The sequence below is a fragment of the Triticum dicoccoides genome, chromosome 1B (assembly GCF_002162155.2).
Source record: "Triticum dicoccoides isolate Atlit2015 ecotype Zavitan chromosome 1B, WEW_v2.0, whole genome shotgun sequence".
In the NCBI taxonomy this organism is placed as follows: domain Eukaryota; kingdom Viridiplantae; phylum Streptophyta; class Magnoliopsida; order Poales; family Poaceae; genus Triticum; species Triticum dicoccoides.
In genome coordinates, this window is record NC_041381.1 from 174,476,935 (window position 1) to 174,484,577 (window position 7,643).

A 7,643-nucleotide genomic window follows, 5' to 3' on the forward strand; every position below is an offset into this window, starting at 1 on the left:
TGCAACGAGATGAATAAAAAACTTAGTTGTTCTTCTAATCCGTATTACCATTGGACAAAAAACGGAAAATGATGTTATTCATTCATAAATTACACATGGAAATAATCAATATTGGTCGGAATATCATCAAATGTCATTATGAATTTTGCTCATTAAATCTCTAATCAAAACTTCTCATTGGTTCCATTTTGATTAGAGAGACATAAATCACATAATGACCAGCAAGAACATTAACTAAATTAATAACCATCATTAATATAAAGCTACAATATGCGCAATCCATTGTATCATAGGATATGAGGATTCATAACGCGCTTTAGACATCTTGAACTTAAAATTTGAGACTTAATGGACATTGAAAATATCAATAAAAAGATTGTCAAAATTATCATTAAAATTCTCAATGACATACAATGAAATTGACATTGGAATTAACATATAAATATGAACTTACATTGGTCTAAAAATAACATTAATATTATCGCCAGAATATCATAACATTTTCAATAAATTTGGACACAAATTTTCATAAGGATTCACAAAATAACAATATTTGGAAACAACATGTACTTTGAAAAAAAAAACAAATCCCCTAAACATTATTTTGAGGCTTTATGCATATTTCAATGATGCATATCGTAATAAAATGGCATGAAATGCACCATTCGAAAACTTCAGTTTTGCACAATAGACACATCGCCGCAATATTATTATGACACAGAGTGCAATGCGGAAAACCAAACCATGTGACCATCATATTCTTCTTGAGGTGGCCTCGGCACATTAGAAAGAAATGACATTAGGATGGCATCACCACAAACTTCACACTCAAATAAAGCTTCCAAATAAAATATTTAGAAACTTAATTAAGTGACTTTAGAATGCTCAATATTCTAACATTAACACGTCAACATTAAAAAAAATACTTGAAAAGTAATTACCATAAAAGGTGCCACTAAATGACATCAACATTAATTTCACATTAAATTTTCCAAAATAAAATTTCCCGTTGGTTCCATTTTATTTAGAAAATTTAAACGTAATTATAGGCAATTTCAAACTTTTAGTGCAAAAAACATTATTATTAACTTAACAAATGAACTAAAACTGCATAAAAATTCCTTAAACATAATTTGACCTATAATAATCCATGGCTTTCTATTAATAAATTTTCATCATTTAAGGATTGCCATGAAAATCACATAAACATAAATTGTGCATTAATTTTTCTAAGCAAAACTTCTCGTTGGTTCCATTTTACTAAGAAATTAAAACACAATTAACAACATAATGTTTATGGCAATTGTCTATCTATAATAGTGCATAAGACAGTCTTAGAATAATCATAATTACAGAAAAGCACAGAATAAAAGAAAAAAAACGCGTAGGACATAATTTTCTTGGCTCAAATCGACCCACGACTACTCTTAATTCATTCGGCCCAGCCTAGCAGACAATAACAATAACCAGAAACGTTTCCTGCGAGGCTAAGTCAACATGGGCTTGAGCCCAGCTGCGAAAGGGGCCTGTTAAGCTCTGGAAGGGCCGTTCTGAGCTGCGCGTCGGCCTCGTCGTTGGATCAAGACAACGGCTCTGATCCTCCAGGGGCGGAGCAAAAAATGCACGGAATCAAAACCTAGCGGCATTTCCCCTTGTCTCCCCTGATTTCCTCGGCTACCATAGGATAGGCAAAAATGGCGGCAACGAGAGGCACGCCGGCCATGGCGGTGCGACATCCCCATTCGTCGGAGCAGCGTGCCTGGCCTCAAGGCCGCGCGCTCCTCCGCCGAACGGCGCTAGCCGTGTCGAGCACATGCTGAGATCAGGAGCCGGTCTGTGCCGGCGACGCGCACAAGGCGCTCGGTGCCAAGGTGCGAAGGCGGCCGCCGATGCCTGTCGTTTGCTGGTCTACGACGACTTGCGCGGCGCACTGGCCACACAATATTCGCGTCCAATAGGGCGGCGCCGCCGGCCATTTCTTTCCGCCGGTCATCAATAGAGACGGCGGCGTCGTGGGATCAGTAGATAAGCCTCAAATCCCTTTCGCTTAGTCTTAATTTCAACATTTTTTGGGCTTCAAAAATTGGGGATTTGGATTTGGGGACGAACTTTGGGAATCAGGGGATTATCCTTTTCTATATGGTTCGGAATTGGGGTCAGGGTTTCATGATTGGGGGAAATTTGCCATTATAGTTTCTCATCATTTTGCAATCCCTCTCCCCTTTGCTACTAACAGAGTCAATGCCTTGTTGACTATACAATGGTAACTTGATTCGGATCAAGACGTAATTGCATCAACCATTCGCTTTATATAATCATGAACATTAAAATTATCAGAAAAACTGCTAACTAGTGAACGTAGCATTAATCATAACATACAGGTAAAATAAAATAAAATAAGAGATGCACTTGATTAATCAGGACTACCACATCATTAACCGAAACCATCAAGATTAAACATGATCATTATGGTTTATCATAGGTCTATTAGGCCATTGAGTTTGACCATATACAATTTGGCCACTTAACTTGGGATTAACGTTTGGAAGCCCTAATTAGGGTTCTAGCCAGATTAGGTAGGCTCAAGATACCAATGTCAGGAAAAAATAGCCTTAGGGTAGTCAACGTAAGGGCCTAATCTCTGACTAGATCAACAGCATTATGCGGAAGCGTGAGGACTTACAGGTGCTTGGAGAAATCCCATGGCGGCTGCCCGATGCAGCCCCCTGTGTAGACCATGGCTGCACCTTGTGATCTCCAGCAACAGGAGATTGTCGGGGAAGAGAAAGGTAGCAGCTGAATGATGCAGATGGCAGCAGGAACGCCGCCAGCACAGACCTTGCGGCGGCTGGCGGTGGTAGACGGTCTTCTGGTCATCAGCTCCCTCTTTTTAGGATCGGTAGTTGGACTTAGAGGTTTAACTCGTACTTATGTGTGTACTCTTCTCAAGAGGTACGTGACTCTTCTTTATATATGAGAGGGGCTGATGGGCCCGGGACCGAAACCAAATGTTGGTTCTGGGTGTGCCCGATCAGAACACCATCGTGGGAAAAGACTCCCCCTTTTCTCTCAGTCAATAACTGCCTGAGATCAATTCCAACAACCACCAGTCGATTCCCACGCCGTCCCGCCGCCGCCCCATGCCTCCTTGCTGCTGCAGCGCCGCCCACCCCGTACTGCCCTACAGCGCCGCCCAACACCGTCCTACCTCTCCACCACCGGCTCCACTCCCTCGTGCTCTCTCTCGCGGTGGTCACCTCCATCCAGTGACCTTGCTGCCACCCTCCCATCTCGACCATCCAGCTCAAGGAGACACACGCAATGGTAGCGGTGGCGATTTGGATCGGGGAAGCGTTCGGCTGGTCAAGGGCATCCCTCTGTCTTTGGCTGGGCAAGGGCACCGGTGCGGGCGAGGTACAGCTAGTTCCTCCCTCCATTCATTCATCTCTCTTTTCCTCTGGTTATTATGCATATATTTAGTCTGAATTCTATAGTTTGTTAGTTGAGCGCCTCCCAATCTTTGGTTGTCTGAAACTGATGCATCAAAAGTAAGTGATATGGGAGGGAAAGGGTGCTCAGTTTATAATAAACCACCTGGTCAAAAGAAAACATGATGTGTCAAGGGAACTAGTGATGTAGGCCTTTGTTAATATTCCGATCCTTTGTTAATATTCTGATGAAGTCTCGTATCATAAGAAAGTGCATGAGTTGAAACCAGCATGGGTCAAGTGGTAAAGAACCAGCAAGTGTTTAGACTTTCTATGTAGTATTTGCAACACTTGAATTTACAATAGCTTGACCATCCAACCGATATATCTATTGTATTAATATAATATTGGGTTGTATGCATCATAAATTTGCATCGTGATAAAGGTTTTTTTTCTTTTCTTCACAATACTTGGATAAAAATCTTGAGGTAGAGTTTCATTTATTTTCTTTGCGCGCTGCAAGCCAAAATATTCATGTTCTTTGATTTCATCTAGTAATCATCCTAGGGGAGGCAGTTGCCTTCCCCAAATAACATTCAGATCAAGTCTGGTGCTGTGGTAACCAAAGGAAGTTGCTAGCTGTTCTGTGAGCATATACTCCCTTTGTCCGAAAAAGCCTTTTCGATCAGAGGGAGTACTATGTAACCAAAGGAGTATTATATATACCTGGGGATGGGTCACATTGGTCAGTACCACTACTCACTTAAACAATTACTCTAATAGAATTCTAATTAAATCGCTGGGATCATAAATGAGGCTAGGCAAGCTGCAATCAGATTGTCGTTTTGGTCCTTGCAGGTGTTGAATCAGCTGTCTGCTGCCTTCACCGCAAGCAAGCTAAATGCCAGTGAACCAACCAAATCTTCTTCAAACAGAGCAAACGTCAAAATGTCAAGTAGTATATGCAAACTGCGTACCAAATCATCTTTTTCCTTTCTTCAGTGTGCGCATTTTGGTTGGACAGCCATGATATTCTGAATGCTTAACTATAAAGATTGGAACACAGGTTTTTCTTCTCTTTCTGCTAGGACAAACATACATGGATTAGTTCTTAAAGCAAGTGATACTAAAAAGAAGTGTTGTGTAGGATTCTCTAATGTTTATAACTCCTGGCTCGCAGCATGGTTCCAATTCTCGACGAGTAATGAACTATTTCCACATCTTTACAATCAATTAATAATCCATCTTTCATGCGATAACTCTGTTTCCATATTTTGTCTGATAGAACTCAAGAGTTGAAGCTGAGGAAAACAAAGAAGGTGAAGAAGATGATGAAGACGATGATGAAGATGATGATGAAGAGCCCTTTGTTCATAGAAGAGTTATTGCAAAGCCCCCCCTGCAAAAAGCTCCTCATCCCATCAAGATGAAGTCCTAGTAGATCTTCTCATCCCTACTTATATATTTAAATCCTATTTTGTTTTCATGTTCCTAAATAATCATTTTTCAGATTGGTATGGATGTCCTTCTATATGCATGGACTGGTCCTGAAAATCCTGTTGCTAAGGCAGCAATTATCTCAGTTGTCCAGACACAGTTGCGGGCTCGGATCCCCTTGGACCAGCACTTATGAGGTTGTTGTCAATGTTGTGATCAGGAGGGATGCTATGCTGCCTTATGAATATGATGGTTTACGATTTGTCACTGATGCAGTCACAGGGTCCATTGCATGGCCATCTAGCAAGGTAATCACCAACAGTAAAGTTCTCCAACATATTTTTCCTTGTAGTAAAGCAAATATTAGTCGTTAGCACAACTCATCTTTATTTCTCTTATGTGTAACCTGATGGTTTCATAGGTTCTGGCTCTTATACCTATGAAGATTTGTATGTACAATACATATGCTTCTCTAAAAGTAATGGCTTAATTTAATCTAATGGCACTTAAGTACATATGTTTTTCTGAATATAATAGTCAGGCGCAATGCAGTCTTCTCCACCCCAGAGAAAAGAAAGAAAACTAGTGGTATTTCCTAGAAAAATGACTATCATGAGTTCGTACATGGATGTGTCATCTGGCGTTAATAGTCAGACGCTATGCATGCTAGAAAACTAATGGTTGCTCCCAATAATTGGGCGTCTGGACATGCTAAACTGTGGCCAGATGATTCATATTGCTCCTATTTATTGAAATATACTTCATGGTCATCTGGCATTGATGCTTTATTATGTTCAACATGGCAGAAATTCGAGTTAGAACATGTTGTGGCATTATTCTGGACTTGCCCTATTTTTTATGTAATACTAAAATTCCACAGTTTGTTTTTGCCATTGATGCTTTATACAATTACTATGTTTGCCATTATCTCTATGAATGCATTTATTCACCAGTGACTTTTTTATCCTTTGTAGGAAAGACATACAAAAGGACCGGAAGGAACCATGAAGATGGCAGTTTGCGTCAGCTAGACATTTTGTGTAATGGAGCAAAAATAGCGATTTTTAGTATCATTTTGTAAACCTATATGGTGTCTTGTCATCTGGGTATTTTGTGTAATGGAGCGAACAATGAATTGGCGGACATGCATCTATCATTTTGTAAATCTATCAGGTGATCATAAATGTTGGAATGCTGATGAGAATTAATTAATGTGTTATCCTTTTTGGTCCTGATTTAATATTTTCAGAGTAAATGCAAGTTAGTTAACTTGATTGAAATTGCAAGGCAGATGGGAAATAATGAGTGGGTATTAAATATTGCTCGGCTAAACTAATGTTGTCCAACCAATGGTCGGCAAAGAAAATACCTACCAATTGTTGGTCGGAAAAGGGTCATGCCTGGGCCAGCGGAAATTTGGTCGGCAAAAATGACACCATCAGATAGTTGGACGGGAAAGATTCATGGCTGTCCCAACAGAATATCGGTCAGCAAAGATGGTATCGTCGAACAGTCCGTCGGGAAAAGTTCTATGGAAGTACCAACAGAAATTCGGTCGGGAAAGGTTCATGGTATGGCCAACAGAAAGTCGGTCGGGAATGCTCTCTATTGCCGTCCAACTGTCTGTCGGAAAATATATGTCGGTCGGGAAAAGGCTTTCCCGTCTGGACTTTCCCCAACAGATTATGTTGGTCGGCAATAGTATTTCCCGACTGACTGTCTGTCAGTGGACGTAGTTTTTCCAACCAACCTGTGTGTAGGGGATGTAGTGTTGTGGTGTAGTGCTTCGGCGTTCGACGTTTTATAAGACACACTAATGAGGAAAAATACTAAACTTGGTCTATGGTCATTTTCATGAAAAAACACTAGCTGGCACGATCGAGGTCAAATGAACACCATTAATTTAGAACCTGTGCACAATGTTGTCTTATGTAACATGTTACCAACCGAAAATCATAAACTTGGTATATGGTCATTTTCATGAAAAAATCTTCAGACATATGAGCTATCATGTACAACATTTCATAGAGTTCAAGGAGAGAAGGTAGGGTTACCTTCTGTTTTTGAAAAATTAAAAAAAATCAAAAAATTCACCAAAGCTTTATTTCAAAGTGAATAAGAAGGATCTGAACTTAATTTTCCATTTTCATATTTTAAAGTGTTTTTTGTAGTTTTTATATTATAGCATATTTTTTGAAAGAAAATGTAAAAATATGAAGATTAATTCAAAAAATAGTGAGACTTCGAATCTACACTATGTAGATTGAATAGGTGTTAATAAAAAACATTTGGCTCATTTAGAGTAGGTCCAAAAAAACTTGATTACAAATGGGGTTGTTTACCCTAGCCTGGGAGAACATTTCTCAAATTCAAATTTCTTTGACCTCTAAATCACCTCAAATTTTGCACACATGATCTCCTACACAAACATAGGTAGTTTACCTAGTTTGTTTTGCATTTGTTTGAATTTGTACTGTCCTATCGAATGCATTTGATTAATAAACATGAGACAAATAATTAGGATAATACTCCTTTATGATCAGCGAAAAAGCAGCATGTCTGATCAGTGAAGCAACACTGAAACAACATGTTTGATCATTGCAGCACCTAAACTAGTGAGAAAAATCAGCATGTCTGATCAGTGAAGCAACAATGAAACAACAAGTGTGATCATTGCAGCACCTAAACTCATAGCTCACAATATCTAAACAAAACTAACCATACACCATAGGCAAATTTAAGGACAGACAAATATAGATAGCATAATACATTAGTACT

At 39.4% G+C, this 7,643-nt stretch overlaps 1 long non-coding RNA gene across 2 annotated transcripts; it reads left to right on the forward strand.

Annotated features, from left to right (window-relative positions):
- Positions 1–1,636: 1,636 nt before the first annotated feature.
- LOC119326335 lies at positions 1,637–6,080 on the forward strand. Of its 2 annotated transcripts, none has more exons than XR_005157922.1 (4): positions 1,637–3,414; positions 4,714–4,865; positions 4,939–5,173; positions 5,840–6,080. It is a non-coding gene; the product is annotated as an uncharacterized LOC119326335 (long non-coding RNA). The 2 variants fall into 2 exon arrangements; XR_005157923.1 differs by having other exon boundaries at positions 1,637–3,403.
- Positions 6,081–7,643: the final 1,563 nt, after the last annotated feature.